Consider the following 23,628-nt stretch of genomic DNA (forward strand, 5'->3'; position numbering starts at 1 on the left):
AATAGCCTCACTGATCTTCTGTTGAGCTTCATCAGAATAGTGTTGGAGACTGAGGACAGGGAGGTCAGAGTAGGACTGCGACAGAGTATTAAAATAGTAAGTGAATAGAAGGTCACTGTCAAGGACTGAATGGAGGTATTAAGCAAAGTGACCAACTAATCTGCATTTGTTCTAAGTAAAGATTCTCTTCTTTGGGGATCGGCTATGATTCCAGCAGTGATCCCCACTCAAACCTGGTGCTGTTGCAATGGCTGAACTGCCAGCCACTCAGATCGGCTAGCAACTCTCTGAGGTGGGACTTCCTCCCCAGATGGAGATGGAAGTCTTGTCCTGAGCCAAGTAATATCCTGCCATGTGTTAAAAGTCTATGCAGCAGTCAGCATCAGTGGGGTTTGGCAGAAAACCCCACCGTCTGAAAATCCTGCCTGAAGCCTAGAAATCTGGCTTATAAGTAAGTTTATTTATTAGTCATAAGTAAGGCTTACATTAACACTGCAGTGAAGTTACTGTGAAATTCCCCTAGTTGCTACATTCTGGTCTCTATTTGGGTCAATGCACCTAAACAACACATTTTTCAGACTGTGGGAGGAAACCAGAGTAAACCCATGCAGACAACATGCAAACTCCACACAGACAATGACCCAAATTGGGGATTGAACCCAAGTCCCTGGAGCTCTGAGGCAGCAGTACTAACCACTGTGCTACCAAACTATGGTTTGGGAGTGAACCACTTTCCTGGGGTCAAAGAGAAAGTACAAACACACTTCTGATTGAAAATGTGCTTGAAGATCATTGCACTGGTTTTGAGAGCTCATGTCAGGAATACTTAGAGGGGAATTATTCAAAAATCCGTTCTTCATTCCTGAATACCACAGCCTTCATTTGCAGATGCAGAACTCCCCCATCATTACATAGTGCTAATCGATATTTTAAACAGACGGATAGTGAGATGTGACCTTTTAATATGTAAATTACCTTTTTGGATTGTAATCACAAATTTGAGTTTACCTAAAATAATTGGGGCAATGTGATGGCAGTGGTTAGCATTGTTGCCTCACAGCTCCAGGGACCTGGTTTCAATCCCTGCCTCATGTGACTGTATGTATGCAGTTTGCATGTTCTCATCGTGTCTGCATGGGTTTCCTTTGGGTGTTCTGGTTACTGGCAAAAAAATCCTGACAAACTTTTTGGGCATGAGGCTGAATGTGCCGGATATCAGGTCCTGGTAAGATAGCAAGAGGCAAGAAATTGGAAACCCACCTGATTTCTTGGCTCTTGCACAATCATACTGGCTTGCCTTGCCCATCAACTGGTGGGGTAAGAAGGTAAGATCATGGCCTCAGGGCATAGGAAACTTGGCAGTGTTAGCCTGTGCCCCCAGCCGCCCAAGTGGCAAAGTGCCCATGCCCGGGGGCACTTTGGCACTGCCCAGACATGGGGCAGTGCCAAGGGGGTGGGGTCATTGGTGGGCAAGGCCTAGAGGTGATCCATGGGGGTAGAGGGTCCTGCTGCCACTTTGCATTGTGATCAGTCAGGACTGGATGGACGCCAGCGATTGAAGCGGCCTTGGGCAGAGGAGGGGTTGGTCAGCCCAGGTGGTCTACAGGGTGAGGGGAGGGAAGAGGAGGGTGTCTGCCTCCTGTGGGGAGGGGGTGTCTGCCAGGGCAGGTGAGAGGATCACGACTGCTGAAGGGGCTGGAGATCAGGTAATCTGGGATGGGGAAGTGGGTCGGGGCTGGCCAGCGAATGGACTGGTAGCCGCCACCAGGCCTTGGCAGGGGGTGGAGGGGCAGCACAACAAGAGTCCCAGGCTGGCCAACGAACGAACTGGCTAGAAAACTGCAGGCTGACAGATAAGGGGCCACTGCACATCCAGCACAAATAGGCCCTGACCCGAGCACATAACGATATTCCTGATTGTGACCTGTGCATTGCCCATAGCGTGGGAGATTCAAGTCTGAAGTCGCACTGAAAAAAATCTGCGTGAATTACTGAAGTTTTCTCACAAATTCGACACTTAGAACTTTTTTGGGAAAAATGCGGCTTTCGTCTCCAAGTTTCGAAGAAGGAAGATGCACCAGCAGATTAGATTTAACTGTCTGAGGCAGAGGTCAGTGAACGTAAGAAACAGGCTAACATGGGAAGTAGTAGAGACAGATTGTGTGAGAAAGCAAGGAGAGAATTGGACAAACATTTGAAGAACTGGCTGTTGATGAGGTATTGGGAACTTGGAACAGGGTGAGGTCATCCTGCCCCTCAAGCCTGCTCTACCATTCAATGAGATTTTATAAACTATTCATTCATGAGACATGGGCATCGCTGCCTGGCCAGAATTTATTGCCTATCTCTAGTTGCTCTTGAGAAGGTGGTGGTGTGCTGCCTTCTTGAACCGCTGCAGACCACGTGCTGTGGGTTGACCCACAATGCCGTTAAGGCGGGAGTTCTAGGATTTTGACCCAGTCACTGCAAAGGAATGGTGATATATTTCCACCATGGCTATTCTGTGGTCTAGCTCCACATGTCTGTCTTTGGTCCATATCCCTTAATACTTTGCTTAACAATTATCTCTCTCTGATTTAAAATTAGCAACTGATCTGGTATCAACTGTCATTTGTGGAAGAGAGTTCCTAACTGCAAACACCTTGTGTGTGGCAGCGCTTCCTAACATCTCTCCTGAACGGTCTGGCCCTCATTTTTATACTATGTCCCCTAGTTCTAGAATCTCCAAACAGTGGAAATGGTTTATACTTATCTACCCTATCTTTTCCTGTTAATATCTTGAAGATTTTGATCAGATCACCCCTTAACCCTCTAAATTCGAGAGAAAACACATTTCTGGAAGTGCCTAGATAGGCTGCAGTACCTTTCCATATCCTCTATGTTCCTATGCAACATTCAATCAGCCAGGTAATTCATTACATAAGCAACATCTTTGAAGTGTGGACTTCCTACCAATTAACAACCAATAGGTTTACACAAAAGAAAAATAATGAAATCAACCAGTCCCACTGATGATATATAATTCCCACAACCCGTCAAGAGATTTTATTTTTGAAAATTAATATTAAATCATTAATTTTGAATATACTTTGAAACTCTTACAGGAATTATATAGAATCACTACAGTGCAGAAGTTGGCCATTCAGCCCATCAAGTCTGTACCAACCACAATCCCAGCCAGGCCCTATTTCTGTAACTCCACACATTTACCCTGTTTAGCCCCTAACACTGGAGGCAATTTATCATGGCCAATCAACCTAATCCGCACATCTTTAGAGTGTGGGAGGAAACCAGAGCACCCGGAGGAAACCCACACAGACATGGGAGAACATGCAGACTCCAGACAGACAGTCACCCGAGGCCAGAATTGAACCTGGGTCCCAGGCGCTATGAGGCAGCAGTGCTAATCACTGTGCCACCATGCTGCCCAGTTTTCATTCTTACCAGTTCCACTCAATTAAATTATCAACAGAACCCATGAAACCAGCAATTCTGTTTGAAAAGTTAGCAAAATGCAGATTATCATAGAAACCCCACAGTGCAGAAGGAGGCCACCTGGCCCATCGAGTCTGTTCCAACCACAATCCCACCAAGTCCCCATCCCCGTAACCCCATATATCACCCTAGCTAGTCCATCTGACTCTAAGGGTAAATTTAGCATGGCCAATCAACTTAATATGCATATCTTTGGACATGAGGAGAAACATGAGGAGAATGTGTAAACTTCTCACAGACAGTGATCCAAGCTGGGAATCGAACCCGGGTCCCTGGCGCTGTGAGGCAGCAGTGCTAACCACCGTGCCACCATGCCATGGATTATGAAAGGATAGAATGGTAGCATGTAACACATCATTGAAATTAGAGATAATGAATTATTTTTGTAGCAGACGCGTAAAGCCTAATTCACATGGATGAATTCCCAAACCAAAAATTCCCACCAGTTAAAATATTTGCAAGATGTTGAAAATTGGCCACAATTATCTGGAACCTCACCAAAGTACAAAGTAAACAATGGTTTTTATTATTAACTTCGTGGACTTGGATCTTTTTTGGAGCTCACCAGCAAAAACACTCCACAGAGACAAACTACAAACTTTAAATCAGAATCTGAATTCACAATAAAGGTGATCCTATTTGTGCAGGTGGCTGTAAAAATTCCCATGAGATTTTTTTCCAAAAGATAAAGGAAGAACTCTCCTGGTTTCGTCCTCATCTGGCAGCAACATATTAACTGAGTCCTTCATCTGATTGCTACTTGTGGCACTTGCTTTATGCAGATTGATGGTTATTCTTATCTATGTTCTAGTGATTAATGTCCAAAAGTGATTCACTGGTTATGAAGCAATTTGGAGCATTCCCCAAAGAGCGGGAAAGTAGAACTGATCCACTTCAGATCAGCCATGATCTTACTGAATGGCGGGGCAGGCTCAAAGGGCTAGATGGCCTACTCCTGCTCCTATTTCTTATGTTGTTAAAATATGAAAGCTGCAATGCCAATACAATTCTTCTTTATCATATTCCACTAGCCCATGCAGACATTAGTTAACCTGTTAAATATTTCCAATGTTCTCTGTTTTAATTTCATATTCTTAGCATTTATTAGATGGAATTTAATGCCTCTATCCAAGTAGTGAGTTTGATGGCAATAAGGCATTTATTCAGGTAGGAAGTCGAGGGTTGGTGTCACCAGCTCTGTCCAAATAATTCTGGGGTGGGAAAGTTTAAGGAAGACTTTCTTGCCTGAATGCTAATTGAGGCCCTAAAGTGGGTAATTAATGTCCATTTAAATGCCTAATGCTGGAGCAATTGGTATTCAAACAGCTAAACAGCAAAACAGCCTCAATTAAGTTCTTAAAACAGCTAAAAGGGATTTCACTCGGCAGAGAAAAGAACTGTTGCGAAGAAGGAGGCAAATGTAATATATGCTTTTTCTAGAAAAGAATAGAACAAAGTTTGATTGTGGAAAAAAGCTTAAAGTTAACAATGATCCTGGAATTAAACAGCTGCGGTGAATTCAGTGAAGATTTACAATAATTTGAATGTTCTGTGGGTTGGGGGTGTGCGTGTGTGTGTGTGTTTCCCTTCCTGAGTATTCCTGGCTACCTTTACCCTGGGCAGTGAAATCTGAAGAAGCTCCTCGCTTTCCATAGCCACTTGTATTGCTGCAGTGGAAGCAGATGAGGTCTTGAGTGGCCATCAGTAGTGGCTGCTTAAGGATCCTAATAGCACTAAGGTAGGTGGACAGACTACATTAAGGTAGAGGCATTAAATTCCATCTAATAAATGCCAAGGATATGAATTTAATCTTTACCCGCCTCTATAATATGAGGGAATAGGTTGGGGATGGTAGGAAGGCAGAAGGTTTGATACCCACTTTACTTTAAATACTTTCTATCCCCAAATATGTCAGTGAGAGAAATACAAATTTCATTCCCAAGAGTTAAAACCTAAATTGAATGCTGTAGAGCCTGTTTCAAAAGGTGAAAACTCTGAAATGAACACCAAAGAAGCTCTGATGTTAACCTGATGTCCAGCTTTAAAGAGAAACGGGAAAATTCTGAATCCAGGGGTTAAGAGGCAAAATGACAGGAATTTCCTCTTTAGGTCCAATTCATAACAGCCGGTACTCAAAAACCAGATGGAATGCCAGCAATTAGAAATGTAATTCAGGACAAAGTTAGCCAAACCAAACAAAAACCTTTGGACCCACTATAAATACTATCCCAGGGTTTGGACTGTGCACAATAATCTATTATTATATTTTTCGAGAAACATGGGGAATGCAAAGTTAACGTGCAACCTTGAAGACATGGAAAAAAACCTGGAAGGACTATAATGACTGGAAAAGGTGGCTTATTTGCAAAACTGGAACTGAATCAAATGGTAATAATGCGAGCAATTGTATGCAAGTGCATTCTGACTCTAGAAACTCATGCAAGCTGAACTTTCAAACCTAGTTTTCATACACAGTTAGTTTAGCTGCTGGTTAAACCCAATATTGTTGCCAATCAGTATATTTATTTGGGAAATGCGACTAAGGAAAACATTATCTATGCATTGTATAACAAGGCGGTTATTAAAACCTTTCAGAGTGCTGCCCCTTCATCAGGCGAGTGCACGCAACTGAAAAAGGAACAGTGTTCCAAAAGCTCGTTCTACCAAACCTGTTGGACTTTAACCTGGTATTGTAAGACCTTTTACTTTATAACCAGCACAATCTTACGGCCTCATCCTGCCTAACTTTTGGCAAGGTGAAAAACATAGAAACATAGAAAATAGGTGCAGAGTAGGCCATTTGGTCCTTCGAGCCTGCACCACCATTCAGTATGATCATGGCTGATCATGCACTTTCAGTATCCCACTCCCACTTTCTCTCCATACTCCTTGATCCCCTTACCTGCAGGGGCCATGTCCACCTCCCTCTTGGATATATCTAATGGACATGCCCCAGTAGCTTTCTGTGGTAGAGAATTCCAAAGGTTCATAACTCTCTGAGTGAAGAACTCCTGAATGGCATATCCCTTATTCTTAGGCTGTGACCCCTAGTTTTGCACGTCCCAAACATTGGGAACATTCTTTCCACATCTAGCCTGTCCAGTCCTATCAGGATTTTATATGTTTCTATGAGATCCTCTCTCATTCTTCTAAATTCCAGTGAGTACAAGCCCAGTTGATTCAGTCTCTTTTCATATGTCAATCCTGCCATTCTGGGAATCAGCCTGATGAACCTTCGCTGGATTCCCTCAATAGCAAGGATGTCTTTCCTCAGACTAGGAGACCAAAACTGCGTGCAATACTCAAGATGTGGCCTCACCAAGGCCTGTATAATTGCAGCAGGACATTCCTACTCTTATAGTCAAATCCTTGTGCTATGAAGGCCAGCATGCCATTACCTTTCCTCACTGCCTGCTTAGCTGCATGCCAATCTTCAACAACTCTTCCACCATGACACCCAGGTCACGTTGCACTTCCCCTTTTCCTAAACTGCCACCATTCAGATAATAATCTTCCTTCCTGTTTTTGCCTCACATTTATCCACACTATATTATGTTTGTCCACTCAGTCACCCTGCAGCCCTTTAGTATCCTCCTCACAGCACACACTGCCATCCAGCTTAGTGTCATCTGCAAATTTGGAGATATTGCATTCAATTCCTTCAGCCAAATCATTAATATATATTGTGAACAGCTGGGATCTCAACATTGAATCCTGCAGTACCCCACGAGTCACTGGCTGCCACTCTGAAAAGGAACAGTTTATTCACACTCATGCTTCCTGTCTGCAACCAGTTCTCTATCCATGTCAATATGTTACTCCCAATAACATGAGCTTTAATTTTGTTCACTACTCTCTTGTCAAAAATATTTTGGAAGTCCAGATACACAACATCTGGTTTACCCTTGTCCACTTTAGTGGTCACATCCTCAGAAATTCCAGAAGATTTGTCAAACACTATTTCTCTTTTGGGAATCCATGCTGACTTGGATCAATCCTGTCACTGCTTTCCAAATGCTGTTATTGCATCCTTAATGGTTGATTCCAGCATTTTTACCACCACTGGTACCAGGTTAACCAGTCTATAACTCCCTGTTATCTTTGTCCCTCCTTTTCTACAAAATGGGGTTACATTAGCTTCCCTCCAATCCATTGGAACTCTTCCAGAGTCTATAAAATGCTGGAAACTAATCACCCACGCATCCACTGTTTCCAGGGCCACTTTCTTAAGTACTCTAGGATGCACACCATCAAGCCTTGAGGACTTATTGGTTTTTAATCCCAGAAATTCCTCCAATACAATTTCCTGACTAATAAGGATTTCCTCCAGATCCTTCTTCACGCTAGACACACTGTCCCCTAGTATTTCTGGAAGGTTATTTGTGTCCTCTTTAGTGAAGACAGATCAAAAGTATTTGTTCAGCTGGTTTCCCATCTCTTTGTTGCCCATTATGAATTAATTTGATTTTAACTGTGAGGTGGTACAGTGGGATGAGAGGCAGAAAATGAGAAAATACCCAGTTTCTCACCTCCCCCAATGATACCAGCCCTGCCTTGCCAGTGAAATCAGCTTTGTGCCCATGATTTAATATTTATGTTGTAATTTAAATGTAACTAGCGAGTCCTGGACTCTTTGGGCTCCTTGACCTTACCTGCTTGCCAATTGAGTTTCTCATCAGCGAGAATCACAGATGGGCTCCATCAGTTGGAGACCAGACTTGATGTCCTTGGCAGGGGGATCAGAAGCCATTGAAACCTCTGGGTGGTCAGGGCATGTCTGGATAGTGCCCATGGGGTACTGTCATCCTGGCAGTGCTTGTCTGGCACCCTGGCACTGCCCACTGAGCATCTTGATACTGGCTACCAGTCACTCTGGCACTGCCCATTAGGAGATTGGCACTGCCTTCTGGGCACATTGGCACAGCCTGCTGGGCACAATAGCTGCCAAGGGCAGTGCTAAAGGGGTGGGTACTGAGTAGAGGAGGAGCCAGAGTGGGGCAGAGCTATGGTGGGAGGAGGGAAGAGGGAAGGGAAAATTCAGCCCCATACATGACCTGTCCATTAACCAAGTAAGCAGTGTTAGATCAGGATTTGGATCCAGGAAATGAAGTAAGGTCAAATGAAACATGTTATAGTTAGATATTATTTTGTTAATAGTGATAACCTCAATATGTTTAAACATAATTATGGAAAGTACCAGGCATTCATTGAAGAAGAGGTTCAGGTGCAAACTGAACATGCTCCTTTTATAAAGAAAATATAAAGCATTGAAAGCTAAAGAGTCCTCAATAGCAATGGAATTTATATTTATTTCTTTGAGATTTGATAATCAGTAGCATTTGTCTAACAGTCCTTGAAAAGGTGACTGTGAGCTGCAGTACATGTGGTGTAAAAATATTTACAATGTTGTGAGGGAGAGAGTTTTAGAATTTTCACCAAGTCATATCGAAGGAAGTCAAGACATGTGATTTGGAGAGGAACTTGCAAGTGGTGTTTCCGTACGTCTGCTGCTCTTTCGCTCTAAGGCTGAATAAACTAGGCTTGTACTCGTTAGAGTTTAGAAGAATGAGGGGAGATCTCATTGAGACGTATAAGATGATGAATGGGATGGATAGGATAGAGGTGGAGAGACTCTTCCCGCTCAAAAAAGACAGTAGGACTAGGGGGCACAGCCTCAAGATAAAGGGGAGGCGGTTTAGAACGGAGTTGAGGAGGAACTTCTTCACTCAAAGGGTGGTGAATCTCTGGAATTCTCTGCCCGTTGAAGTGGTGGAGGCTGCCTCGCTAAATATTTTTAAGAAGCGGGTTGACGGGTTTTTGATAAGAGAGGGGATTAAGGGTTATGGGGAGAGGGCGGGAAAGTGGAACTGAGCCACAACAGATCAGCCATGATCTTATTGAATGGCGGGGCAGGCTCGAAGGGCTAGATGGCCTACTCCTGCTCCTATTTCTTATGTTCTTATGTAATAGACGCTGTGGGTCTGAGAGGTGCTGTCAAAGCTTGGTGAGTTGCTGCATTTCATTTGGTGGATGTTACACACTGTTTCCGCTCTGCATCAATAGTGGAGGCAATGAATTTTTAAAGGAGTGGGTGGGGTGCTGATCAAGCAGGACACTTTGTCCTGGATGGTATCAAACCTCTTGAGTGTTGTTGGAACTGCACTCATCCAAGCAAGTGGAGCGTATTCCATCATACTTCTGACTTGTTCCTTGTAGATGGTGGATAGGTTTTGGGGAATCAGGAGGTGAGTTGTGCAGGAAAATTCCCAACCTCTGACCTGTTGTTTATTTGGCTGCTGCAGATTCTGATCGAACATAAACCCCAGCACACTGATGGTGGTGTGGAGGTGCAGCTGGTGGTGTAGGCTGAAGGGCAGAGGGTAATGGGAAGAGGTGGGGGGGGGGTAGCATGTGGGAGCGCAGGGTTAAAGGGCGGTGTTGGTTGTTCTGCAATGGCAATACCCTTGAATTCAGTGGGAGATTGTTAGACTCTGTTCTGTTTGAGATGGTCTTTGTCTGACAATTGTGTAGCAAATGCTATTTATCAGCCCAGCCTTGGTGTTATCCAGCTCTTGCTGCAATGGAGATGCAGACTACTTTAGTATCCAGGAAGTTGCAAATGGTACATGGATGACTGTGCTAGTTTTGGAGCACAAGTCTTCAGTACTTCTGCCCAGCTTTTGTTGTGATTTTCTGGCTTTGTTGTATCCATTGGCCTACAGCCATTTCTTGATATTACATTGAGTCGGTCAAATTAGCTGAAAACAGACATTTGTGATGTGCGAGGGTGGGAGAAGCCTCAGGAGGAGGGCAAAATGGATAATCCACTCGACTGGATCAAGGCGATTGAAAATGTTTCAGGCTTCTTTTTTGCCTAACATGCTGAGTTACCCCATCATTGAGGGTGGGGGTATTTTTGGAACTTCCTCCTTCTGTCAGTTTGATTACCAACTACCATTCACAACTGGACTTGGTAGAACTGTAGAGCTTTGATATGATCTGTTGCTGTGGAATCAGTTACATCTGCCTGTCAAGTGCTTAAAGCATGTGTGTCATCCTGTGTTAAAAAGATAGAAAAAAGAGACTTCTGATAAATGTCAGGGGAAAGATTCTGTTTGTTACCAACAAGATTAAAAAATTGCAGAAACTGAAAAAGTTGATGTGGAAGGCAAAGAGAAATGATTAGCAGATGACATTAAGTGTAGCAATAACATGGTTTATAAACATTGTGAGCAGTTAGGAAGGGGAAAAATATGGGGCCTATTGGAACCCAAAATTCAGTTCTAATGCTGAGGCACAGCACATGGTTAATGTGTTAAAAGAGTACTTTGCATCAGTCTTGGCAAAGGAAGTGAAAGATGCCAAGGGTAAATAAACTAAAAAGGAATCTATGAACAGAGCAGTAATAGATAGAATGGGTGTGCTACAAAAGATTAACAGTACTAAAAGTTGGCGAGTCAGTGGGTGCAAATGGAAGATATCCTAGGTTGCTCAAAAAAGCAAAGGTAGATAAAGTATCATAGAATCCCTACAGTGCAGAAGAAGGCCATTTGGCCCATCAAGTCTGCACTGACTCTTACCTGGGCTTACCACATAATCCCACCTATTTACCCTGCTAATACCCCTAAGCTTTATATCTTGAGACACTAAGCTACTCCCTGTGCCTTTGTGCCAGTTGCATGTTCAGCCTGTGTCTGCGTGGGTTTCCTCCGGGTGTTCCGGTTTCCTCCTACAGTCCAAGCATGTGCAGGTTAGGTGGTTTGGCCATGCTAAATTGCCCCTTAGTGTCCAAAATTGTGTAGGGTAGGTGGATTAGCTATGGTAAATGCGTGGAGTTATGGGCAAGGGGATGGGGCTGGGTAAAATGCTCTTTCAGAGAGTTGGTGCAGACTTGCTAGACCAACTGGTCTCCTTCTGCATTATAGGAATAATATGAATTCTATAAGTCTGGAAACACTGCGAGTGAGCCTAATATTGGCGAGCAATTTATTGGAAACCATCATCAGGAACAAAATAAACTTTTGTTTGCAAAGGTACAGTTAATCTAGGGGAGCTGGCATGGATTTGTTCAAGGGAAATTGTATCTAATTTAGTTCTTTTATGAGGCAGAAGAGGTTTGATGAAAATAGTGTATTAAATGTTGCATATATGAACTCTCAGAAGCCATTCGATATTGTCACACCGGAGATGTATTAAAACAATGGAAGGCCATGAAATTAAGGACAAAATGACGACTGGGGTATAAAATTGGCTCACTGACATTAAGCAAAATGCAGTTGGTGGAAGATGGATATTTTACACATTTGAATGCATGGTAGTGTTTTCAGAAAACCTGGGTTTTTAAATAGAATAATAAAATATAAAATTAAAGAGATGATTCTAAAAATGTATAAATCACTGGTTAGGCCTCCGCTAGAATATTGTGGACAATCCTGCAAAACACATTTCAGAAAAAGATGCAAAGGCCTAAAAAAGTGAAAGGGTACAGAGGAGGTTTATTCAGATGCTGCAGGATGAGGGACTTCATTTATCAAGAAATAATAGAAGAGTTATGATCATTCTTCTTGGAACAGAGAAGGTGAAGAGGTGAATTAATGATATAAGGTTCAAAATGTTGAGGCACTTTGATCGAATAGGCAGTGAAATATTTTGGGCGGCACAGCTGATGCCTTACAGTGCCAGGGTCCCAGGTTCAGTTCCCAGCTTGGGTGACAGTCTGTGAGGATTCTGCACATTCTCCCAGTGTCTGCATGGATTTCCTCCAGGTGCTTTGGTTTCTTCCAACACTCCAAAGATGTGCGGATTAGGTTAATTGGCCATGCTAAATTGTCCCTTAGTATCAGGGGGATTAGCAAGATAAATACATGAGGGTTACAGGGATAGGGTCTATATGGGATTGTTGTGGGTACAGGTTCAATGGCCTGAACGGCCTCCTTTTTTTTGTATTGTAGGGATTCTATAATTCTATGATTATTCCCTTTGACAAGTGAATCAATAACAAGAGGTCATTGATTAAAAATCATTGGTAAAAGATCTAGAAGAGAGATGAGAAAAAATTTACTCATTTAGAAAATTGAGGCCTATAATGCTCTGTCAGAAAAGTGGATATTGATTCCATAAAGAATCTTAAAGCACATTGGACAGATATTTGAGTGGGGGAACTTGCAGGGCATCGAGGAAAAGCATGACTTGGAGGCTGAGCACCCACCATGCTTCCAAAAGGTCATTACAGGCACAATGGCATGAATTACTTTTCTTCTGTGCAGTGCATTACAATAATTCTATCTTGCATCAATCCATCTGCAAAAGATGATGGAGACAGCAAACATAAGAACATACATAAGAACATAAGAAATAGGAGGAGGAGTAGGCCATCTAGCCCTTCAAGCCTGCCCACCGTTCAATAAGATCATGGCTGATCTGAAGTGGATCAGTTCCACTTCTCCGCTTTCTCCCCATAACCCTTAATTCTCCTCTCTATCAGAAACCTTGCTACCTGTGACTTAAATATATTTAGCGAGGTAGCCTCCACCACTTCAACGGGCAGAGAATTCCAGAGATTCATCACCCTTTGAGTGAAGAAATTCCTCTTCAACTCTGATCTAAACTGCGCCCCCCCCTTATCTTGAGGCTGTGCCCTCTAGTCCTGCTATCCTTTCTAAGCGGGAAGAATCTCTTTACCTCCATCCTATCCATCCCCTTCATTATCTTATACGTCTCTTTAAGATCCCCCCTCATCCTTCTAAACTCCAACGAATGCAGACCCGGTCTATTTAGTCTCTCCTCATAGGCCAACTCCCTCATCTCTGGTATCAGCCTGGTGAGCCTCCTCTGCACTCCCTCCAAGGCCAATATATCCTTCCGCAAGTGCGGTGACCAAAACTGCACATAGTACTCCAGCTGCGGCCTCACCAGTGCCCTGTACAGTTGCAGCAAGACCTCCCTACTTTTATATTCTATCCCCCTCGCTATAAAGGCCAGCATCCCATTCGCCTTCTTGATCACCTGCTGCACCTGCAGACTGGGTTTTTGTGACTCGTGCACAAGGACCCCCAGGTCCCTCTGCACCATAGCATGCTGCAGCTTTACGACTTTTAAATAATAATCCCTCCAACTATTATTTCTGCCAAAGTGGATAACCTCACACTTGCTAACATTATATTCCATCTGCCAGTTCCTCACCCACTCGCTCAGCCTATCCAGATCTCTCTACAGACTTTCCACACCCTCCACGCAGTTTGCTTTTCCACTTATCTTCGTGTCATCAACAAATTTCGTCACCCTACACTTAGCCCCCACCTCCAGATCATCTATATAAATGGTAAATAGCTGAGGCCCCAGCACCGGTCCTTGCGGCACGCCACTAGTCACCAACCGCCAACCAGAATAGCACCCATTGATACCAACTATCTGCTTCCTATTAGACAGACAAACAAATCCATTTGAGATGGGGTTTCTTCATATGGCTGAAGAGGCCAATTCTTGAGAGGTAGATTCTGAAGCAACTAAATTTTGTTGTGGGTTCTTTTCAACATTGGTTTCTAAGCCAATGCAGCCACTGGTCATTGTGGTATTACACATTAAGTTCACAGGAGATGTCATCATTTCCTTCTGTCATTAGCTGGTGCGATATTCAATGTCTAGGGCCTTCATGCCATGTTTGGAAACATCTTTGAAGCAGAGGTTTGGTTGGTCATCTATCTCTGACTACAACATCATACAAAAAGTGCTCACACATGAGCTTGTTTTCTGTCCTGCCAAATTGCCAACAAAGCTGCCTCTGTTTCATGAATGCTGACAAACTTGTGAACTCTTTATAATTCAGTGATCTGCACTTTTATTTGTTTTATTATTTTGAAGACCAGGTAGATTAAAACAAAATCATGTCTCAACCTTCTAAATTCAAAGAAATATTGACCAAGTGTACATGAACTGGCCTTACAATGAATTTGTAACATTCTAGTGAATCAGAGTTGTACCTGATTTAAAGACAAGTGTCTTTGTTGAAGTTTGGTGGCCAGAATTGAATGCAATACTACAGATAAGGTCAGCTAAATCTTAGCACGCCTAAAGCATCGTTTCTTCAATTTTGTGTTCAAACCCTCTTAAAATAAAGACCCACAGTCGATTCATGCTTGTGATTAGATTTTGTATTAGGGAGCTGGCTTTTAGCGATTTGTGTGCATGAAAACCCAAATTGCTTTGCTTCTGCATTGTCTTTATGAGCAGTAAAATATTCTTCATGTTAGTTCAGATTCAAGTGGATGATTTTACATTTCCCCACATTTAACTCTATTTTGTTCACTCACTAAGTATTTTTAAGTCCTTCAGTTTGATATAAATATTCCACACATGTGACATAGATTGGTAAAGGAGTAACATGTGTTACTTATTTGTAGGTAAGACAATGTACATACAGCGCTAACTAGGCAATTATGAGGCAGATCTGACCTTGACTTGCTGACGTATATTGCGTACAAAGTTATGCGATTACTACATTACACTCTGTTTCAAGGTGGGTAATGATTGACAGCAATTTAAGATTACAAATTCCTCTTTTTTTTCTAAAATAGAGCTTTACCATTAAAGAATGAACCAGTTATATGAGGATAAATGAAAATAACTGTGTCTGAATATACCTGATATAAAGGAAGTACATCATTGGTTTCCTTATCCATCCAGATTTTGTTACAGTGGTCTTGGTGAAGGTTGCTGTATGTTTTCAGAATGTTGGTTAGAGGTGCTTTGAACATATGAATTAGGAGCAGTAGTTGGGTCACTTGGCTCTCTGAGTCTGCTCTGCCAGTCAATGAGATCAGGGCTCATCTGATTGTAACCTCAACTCCACATTCCTACCTACCCTCAATGATCTTTCACCCCCTCACTTATTAAGAATCTGTCTACATCTACCTTAAAATATTCAAAAACTCTGTTTCCACTCCTTTTGAGGTAGAGAGTACCAAAAACTCACAACCTTCAGAAGGAACTTTTCATCTCCTCTCTGTCCTAAATGATTCTTTTTAATCAGTGTTGCATCTTAGAACAAGATTGTGGTTAGATTAGACAATGTTACGCTCTCATGTTCCTCAGTTCTTATCTTATAACCATTGGAGTGTTGACATTTAATAACTGGGAAGGGTTTTCAGCATTTGTCTGCTGAATAGTGCACATACTCGGTTCCAGTTGTTGCGTAGCCTGTTGATTGTTGACCAAAGTTGCAGAGTTACATAATCTACTTCCAGCATAAGCATTGGGTTTTCAATAATGCTCCATGTAATTTGTGGCCTGTGCTCCTTGCAGTTGTCTTGACATGACTGGATGGTGACCAAGGATAAGTCCCTGCAAGTCAGCAGACCTGCAATCACTGGACCCACAGCATCCACAAAATAAAACATCTGGGGAAACCAGGATGAATTGTTGTCCTGTCACTTAAGTGTAATGATTCCAGAGAAAGAATCTCAGAGCCATCGCAGATGGTATATTTAGTAGTAGTTAGTTGGATCATCTCTTGCCTTGCCTATGGGTATCTTTATTTCAGCATGTGAAGTGGAAATATGCTTGCATCTGTACCCAGCTTTACCTAGGTTATGCTAACCTTGCATCTGGGGCATGTAATCTGGACGGTGAAAAAGCTTCAGTTGGTACCATTCTACCAATACATTCTTTACCATGTAGAATGTCCACTCAGTTTGCGTATCAGTGAACCAGTTATCTCATGATCTGTCCTTATAGCTTGGCTAGACATTTTCTGGATCTTATTTTGACGATGTCTGGTGCGTGCTTTTGGTTGGTTGGAATGCTACACCTGTTTGTCATCTGGCTGTGTTTCTCATGATGTTGAACAGCTTATTCCAGCCTCTACTTTCTGCATTGACATTTACAGAGTCCACTGGTGCCACATGTCTATTATCATTGAAGCTGGGCAATGTCTACATATGAGGCTTCAAAATCACATTGCCTACGAAGCCAACAGTGGACAAATTGTATATAGCCATTAGACCTTGTCTACCCAGAGGTATGGCTTTGTACTTGCATCTGTTTTGCAGTTATACTTCCATGCCGTAACCGTTGAGTTGGTCCATCAGCCCTTTTTGGAGTAGATCCTATCACGAGCATGAATATTCTGCCAGCCAGCTGATGTCGCAATGTCGCAATCAGGCCTCTTGTGTCTGTATCTATATATGAATTGGTCAATGGTTTCTGTCAGCTGTTTCCCAAGAGATATGAATTTTAAACAGCACATTCAGAAGATGACCTTCACTTGTAATTGATCTTTGAGTGTTGAGCATATTTTATCTGTATTTTTAAGGTCATCGTCCGACAGACCTGATCTGTTCAGTCTGTGGAGGCCTTCATTGCCTGTAGCAATTCCGATTTCAATGGTTTGATAATCTGGTTTGGAAATATTTAAATTCAGAAAACAAATTTCCACATGTCGTTGGAACAAAATAAACTCATGCAGGGAGTCTCGTGCCTTCCAATGGCATGTTGAACATTTTGTGACTTTTTGTGCGATTATTAGTTTCAAGACCTTGTTGGTTCCCTGCAGTACCTTAAGTGGCCACCATTTTAACTGGTATTGGGTATTTATTTGACGATAATGGTGGAACTGTTAAGCTCTGTTTCTGCCTTTTCCAGGGTTAGGCTAAGCTCCAAACAGAACAAACCAGTTTTGCTGTGAAAGGAACTGCAGACATCAAAAGTAAAATTAAAAATCCTTTTCACAGCCTTTTGCTAGCTGTTAGGGCTGTTGGCGGTTGTTATTGATGGATTTTTATTCTCTCACCTAGTCTTCAGTGTTTAACTTCCTCTGACTTCCTGAAGGGATACTAAGTAGCAGCAATGGATTTTGTCTTGTTCTGCTTAAAGCTAGACTCTCCAAAGTTAATTTTTTAATCTCTGTTCCAGCACAATTTAACAGCGGCTGGACTTATACTAATTGCACTCTCTGAAACTTGAACAATCGTACTGGAATCTAATGCTTGCTGCCTGAGTGAGGAATAAAAATCCAGTATGAAGGTGTGGTATGAAGGATCCAGCCGTTCATGTCAGTGGGATTTTCCCATCCTGCTGCAGTGAATGGAGATTGACGCAAAATTCTTAGAATTCTCTGCAGTGGGAATGTGATGTGGATGGCCAATAAGATCACGCCCAAGATGTATTTGTACTTAATGGTTGTTTCACTTCCACACCAGTTGATCTCTCAGTGAAACTTTCAAAAATCACAATACTACCATGTTACGTTCTCCTAGTGGATGTAAGTGCACCAGTCATATGAAACTGTTTGGTAAAACAATAATGTGAGTTCCTTATTTGAAGCTAAGACTATATGCGTATAATATTAACCAGGAGACGGTGAAGCACATCGGATCTCAACTGTTACTGCTACATATTGAGTGCAAAGTCGTTGGACTAATACATCAATTCAGTATTGAGGTGGGTAATGATTGGCAGCATTTTAAGATACACTCCCATAAAAACACATTTATATCATATCACAAACATGTTTGTCACTTAGCAACTTCAAGTTCTCATCAATACAGCATACTGAGCACCCTTATTCAGTGTAATTTGTAAACATATAAATTTATTCCTTCATCTAAGATAATAATATATGTGGTGAAAGGTTGAGGTTTCATTAGAGATTTCTGGGGCAAGACCTGGCCAGTCAGAGAACGTTCCCTTTGCATCTGCTCTTTATCTCCAATTTTTTTATTCGTTTATGAGATCTGGGCGTTACTGGCTGTACCAGTACTAATTGGCCACCCCAGGGAGCACTTGAAAATCAACCACATTGCTGTGACTCTGGAGTCACATGCAGGCCAAACCCAGTAAGGACAGCAGATTTCCTTCCATAAAGGACATCGGTGAATCAGATGGGTTTTTACAACAATTGACAATGGTTTCATGGTCATCACCAGGTTTTTAATTCCAGATTTTTTTTGCATTGAATTCAAATTTCACCATGTGCCATGGCGGGATCCGAATCCGAGTCCCCATCGCATCACCCTGAGTCTCTGGATTACTAGTCCAGAGACAATACCACCACGCTACTGCCTATCTCTGAATCATTTAGTAGCCCATATCACAAGGTTGCCTTTGATTCAGTGCACTTTCAATTTTTTTTTCATAAATTTCTGTTGTATGCAATCTTAACAAATTTCCCCTGGACATCCAAAGAGACAACATTCATAGATGTTCCTCTAATGACCGGACTAGTGACCACCATTTAAAAAAAAAGGCCAACTAGATTACTCAGATATGACCAACTCTTTACAAATCCATGCTCTCTTTGATCAACTCATGCCTGCCCAAGTGAAAGGAGTTTGCTTGTCCAAACACGTAACCTGTACCAAGTGTTCTTCTCTTCCGTCCATCGCAAAGTGTCTTCCACAGTCGGATCATGTGTTTTATTTTTAATTCACTTCTAAACATCTACAGCTCCAACGGAGACCATTTGATGTAAGCCAATGCTAGCGATTATAATGGAATGGCTTCCTCCCATTCGTCTGCTCTCTCCCCGTAAAACATTATAAAGGAAAAAGGATTAAAGAAAATAGTTGAACAAATAAATCTTAAATTACCCTCATCTTGTACCTCCACAAAAAATCATGATTTCCTGAATCATTTATGATTTATGAATAAACGTTATGTAATTCAAACAAAAGATAAAAGGTTTAGTTTCAGCATTTGCAAATGAGAATGATGTTTATGTTACAAGGTATAAAATATTTAATCTACTGAATTATTTAAGGACAATTAACGTTGAATTTTTCTTATTTGTCCACACATGGATCAAAGCGACAAACATAGAGTGTCCTACAAAATTTATATGAATTTTAATACTTAAAAAAATGTGATGTGTAGGCATATCCTATTCATACATTTAAACATGGATTGCATCAATATATAACTTTCTGGAAGTGTCTTTTTTTAGAAATTGACAATAATTTAAAGAAAAGTTGGCTCAGATGGCTGCCAAAGGTTTAGTGACTTCTGCAATCCCGGCACAGACAAAGGATTGCCTCTTGTCTGAAAATGTCCCTGAAAAGTTCTCAAATGTAAGTGGATTTCTCTGGAGCAAAAGGCCTACTCTTATCAACTCAATGCAAACGTCCAAACAGACAATGACTGTCAAACATGTCAGAGTAGTGAGCACAGAATATCAAATATCAATCCAATGAACAAATTATAGTTGGCATGTTGATGGGTTATCAATCATTCCCCCATTGAGAACCAATCATCCTGGCTGCAACCATTATGTGGAAAATGGAAAACACTGAAAACTGCCATCATGTGACCAAAACATAAGAACATAAGAACATAAGAAATAGGAGCAGGAGTAGGCCATCTGGCCCTTCGAGCCTGGCCCGCCATTCAATAAGATCATGGCTGATCTGTCGTGGCTCAGTTCCACTTTCCGGCCCTCTCCCCATAACCCTTAATCCCCTCTCTTATCAAAAACCCATCAACCCGCTTCTTGAAAATATTTAGTGAGGCAGCCTCCACCACTTCAACGGGTAGAGAATTCCAGAGATTCACCACCCTTTGAGTGAAGAAGTTCCTCCTCAACTCCGTTCTAAAATGCCCCCCTTTTATCTTGAGGCTGTGCCCCCTAGTCCTACTGTCTTTTTTGAGCGGGAAGAGTCTCTCCACCTCTATCCTATCCATCCCATTCATCATCTTATACGTCTCAATGAGATCTCCCCTCATTCTTCTAAACTCCAACGAGTACAAGCCTAGTTTATTCAGCCTCTCCTCATAGCTCAACCCCCTCAACTCCGGTATCAGCCTAGTAAACCTCCTCTGCACTCCCTCCAAGGCCAAAATATCTTTGTGCAGGTGCGGCGCCCAAAACTGCACACAGTACTCCAGCTACGGCCTCACCAATGCCCTATACAGCTGCAGCAAGACCTCCCTACTTTTATATTCAATCCCCTTCGCTATGAAGGCCAGCATCCCATTCGCCTTCCTGACCACCTGCTGCACCTGCAAGCTGGGTTTTTGCGACTCATGCACAAGGACCCCAAGGTCCCTACTGGCTAACAAATCTATTATCCCAAGAACCAGAGAAAATTCAGTCTACAAAACATCAATTAGAGGACCTTAGCAGCAGAAGAAAACAGAAGATTTAGGCCCTTTTAAACCTGGAAACTATTACATCTAAAATATCCAACAGACTAATTGTAATGTGTTTGAGAAACATTAATGATTATGGGTGACTTTAATCTGCATTCAGATTGGGAAAGTTGAATTAATCACAGTACAATAGAGGGCTAGCGTCTGGAGTGCATAGGGGATGGTTTTCTGGAGCAATATATTGAGGAACAAACAAGGGGCAGGCGTTGGGTGTTGTGCAATGAGAAAGGATCTAGTTGTGAGAGAGCCCTTGGGGACAAGTGACCATAAAACAGTAAAATTCTTTGTCAAGGTAAATAGCATCAGGTTCAAGAAAGAAGCACACAAGTTGGCAATAAAAAGCAACGGGCTTGAGGATTAGGAGCAGTTCATCGTGAGAGGATTTGAGTATAACGATAGTGATGTTTTGCTGCCATTGAAATAGCGCATTGGTGAGGCCACACCTGGAATATTGTGACATGGAGATGTTGGTGTTGGATCGGGGTGGGCACAGTAAGAAGTCTCACAATACAGGTTAAAGTCCAGCAGGACTTGTTGGACTTTTAACCCGGTGTTGTGAGACTTCTTACGGGAGTACAGTCTTGGTTTACGAGGCTGATTCCTGCGATGGCAGGTCTGTCATATAAGGAGAGATGAAGTCAATTAGGATTATATTCACTGGAGTTTGGAAGAGTGAGAGAGAACCTCATAAAAACTTATAAAATTTTAACACGGTTAGTTAGATTAGAAAGAATGTTCCCAACTATGGGGGGGTTCAGAACTAGGGGGTCATAGTTTGAGGATATGGGGTAAACATTTAGAACTGAGATGAGGGGAAATACCTTCACCCAGAGGGTGCTGAATGTATGGAATTCATTACCACAGAATGTAGTTGCGGTCAAAAGGCTGTCTGATCTCAAGAAGAAATTAGATCTAGTTCTGGGGGCTAAAGAGATCAAGAAACATAGGAGGAAGGGTGGAATCAGGATATTGAATTCGCCATATCAAAATGAATGGAGGAACGGGCTTGAAGGGGCGAATGGTCTATTCCTGCTTCTAGGTTCTGTGTATAGTAGAAGGTTGCCGCACAAAAGGTTGTTACAGAAGGTTGGGGGCATGGAGTTGGGGGTAAGGTGTTAGCGTGGATAGAGGATTGGCTGTCTAATAGGAGGCAGAGAGTAGATGTCAATGGGTGCTACTCGGATTGGCACTTGGTGACTTGTGGAGTGCCCCAGGGATCGGTGCTGGGGCCTCAGCTATTTACCATTTATATAGATGATCTGGAGGAGGGAGCTGAGTGTAGAGTGTTGAAATTTGCTGATGACACAAAGTGGAAAAGCAAATTGTGCGGAGGGTGTAGAAAGTCTGCAGAGGGATCTAGATAGGCTGAGCGAGTGGGCGAGGACCTGGCAGATGGAATACAATGTTGGCAAGTGTGAGGTTATGCACTTTGGCAGGAATAATAGTAGGAGGGACTACTACTTAAAGGGCGAAAAGCTGCAGCATGCTACGGTGCAGAGGGACCCGGGGGTCCTTGTGCATGAGTCGCAAAAACCCAGCCTACAGGTGCAGCAGGTGATCAGGAAGGCAAATGGGATGCTGGCCGTCATAGCGAGGGGGATCGAATATGAAAGTAGGGAGGTCTTGCTGCAACTGTACAGGGCACTGGTGAGGCCGCAGCTGGAGTACTGTGTGCAGTTTTGGTTGCCGCACTTGCGCAAGGATATTTTGGCCTTGGAGGGAGTGCAGAGGAGGTTCACTAGGCTGATACCTGAGTTGAAGGGGTTGAACTATGAAGAGAGGTTGAATAGACTGGGCTTGTACTCGTCGGAGTTTAGAAGGATGAGGGGGGGATCTTATTGAGATGTATAAGATGATGAAGGGGATGGATAGGGTAGAGGTGGAGAGGTTCTTCCCGCTCAGAAAGGACAGCAGGACTAGAGGGCACAGCCTCAAGATAAGGGGGGGGCGGGGGGGTGCAGATTAGAACGGAGTTGAGGAGGAACTTATTCACTCAAAGGGTGGTGAATCTCTGGAATTCTCTGCCCATTGAAGTGGTGGAGGCTACCTCGCTAAATAATTTAAGATGCGGGTAGATAGGTTTTTGGTAGGCAAGGGGATTAAGGGTTATGGGGAGAAAGCGGGAAAGTGGAACTGAGCCACTTCAGATCAGCCATGATCTTATTGAATGGCAGGGCAGGCTCGAGGGGCTAGATGGCCTACTCCTGCTCCTATTTCTTATGTTCTTATGTTCCAATATTAAGTCCATCAGCAAAGAAACTTGGTCTCCTGGTGAGAAGAAAACTGCAATTTGGTTAACTTTGGAACCTGCTGAACATCCATGTCTTTGAGGGAATCCTGCAGTAATCCTTAGATTCAACCCTCACTATTAGAACAACCTAAACTACATTTCTGGAGTATAAATGCCACCTTCAGTGGACCCACAATGCTGGGTTTTCCGATGACAAGTTAACATGGGAATTGGGAATTATTCTTTTATTTATAACTTGTAAAAGTGGACTATTTCCTTCATCTGTATCACTCCTGTGTGTGTGTGTGTGTGTGTGTCTGTGGTGGGTGATGTAGTGTTTAGCTTTTCAAGGTAAATGTGTGAATAAATAATCCTCTTTATGTAAACCAACAAAAGCTTGTTGCTGTTACAATATTGTACAAATCTGAATATTTTTGGTAAAAGTAAAGTTTATTTATTAGTCACAAGTAGGCTTACATTAACAATGCAATGAAGTTACCTTGAAAATCCACTAGCCATGCACTCCAGTACACAGGTCAAACGATTGGCCCAATTTTAAAAACCAGCAAAAAATAATGAAACAAAGGGAAAAATTGCATTTGGGAGAAAGGAAGCAAGAAATATTCGAAGACTGTCAGGGTTTCTACAATTTTTTAAATAGAAAAAGAGTAAAAACAAGTGTTTGTGGTGAAGTGTGCAAATGATTTATGTTGACATTTTGTACTTTTTATATTTCAGGAAAATGTTTTAAATTTCAGCTTTTT

The sequence above is a fragment of the Carcharhinus amblyrhynchos genome, chromosome 1, assembly GCF_965287045.1.
Source record: "Carcharhinus amblyrhynchos chromosome 1, sCarAmb.v2.hapA, whole genome shotgun sequence".
Taxonomy (NCBI): domain Eukaryota; kingdom Metazoa; phylum Chordata; class Chondrichthyes; order Carcharhiniformes; family Carcharhinidae; genus Carcharhinus; species Carcharhinus amblyrhynchos.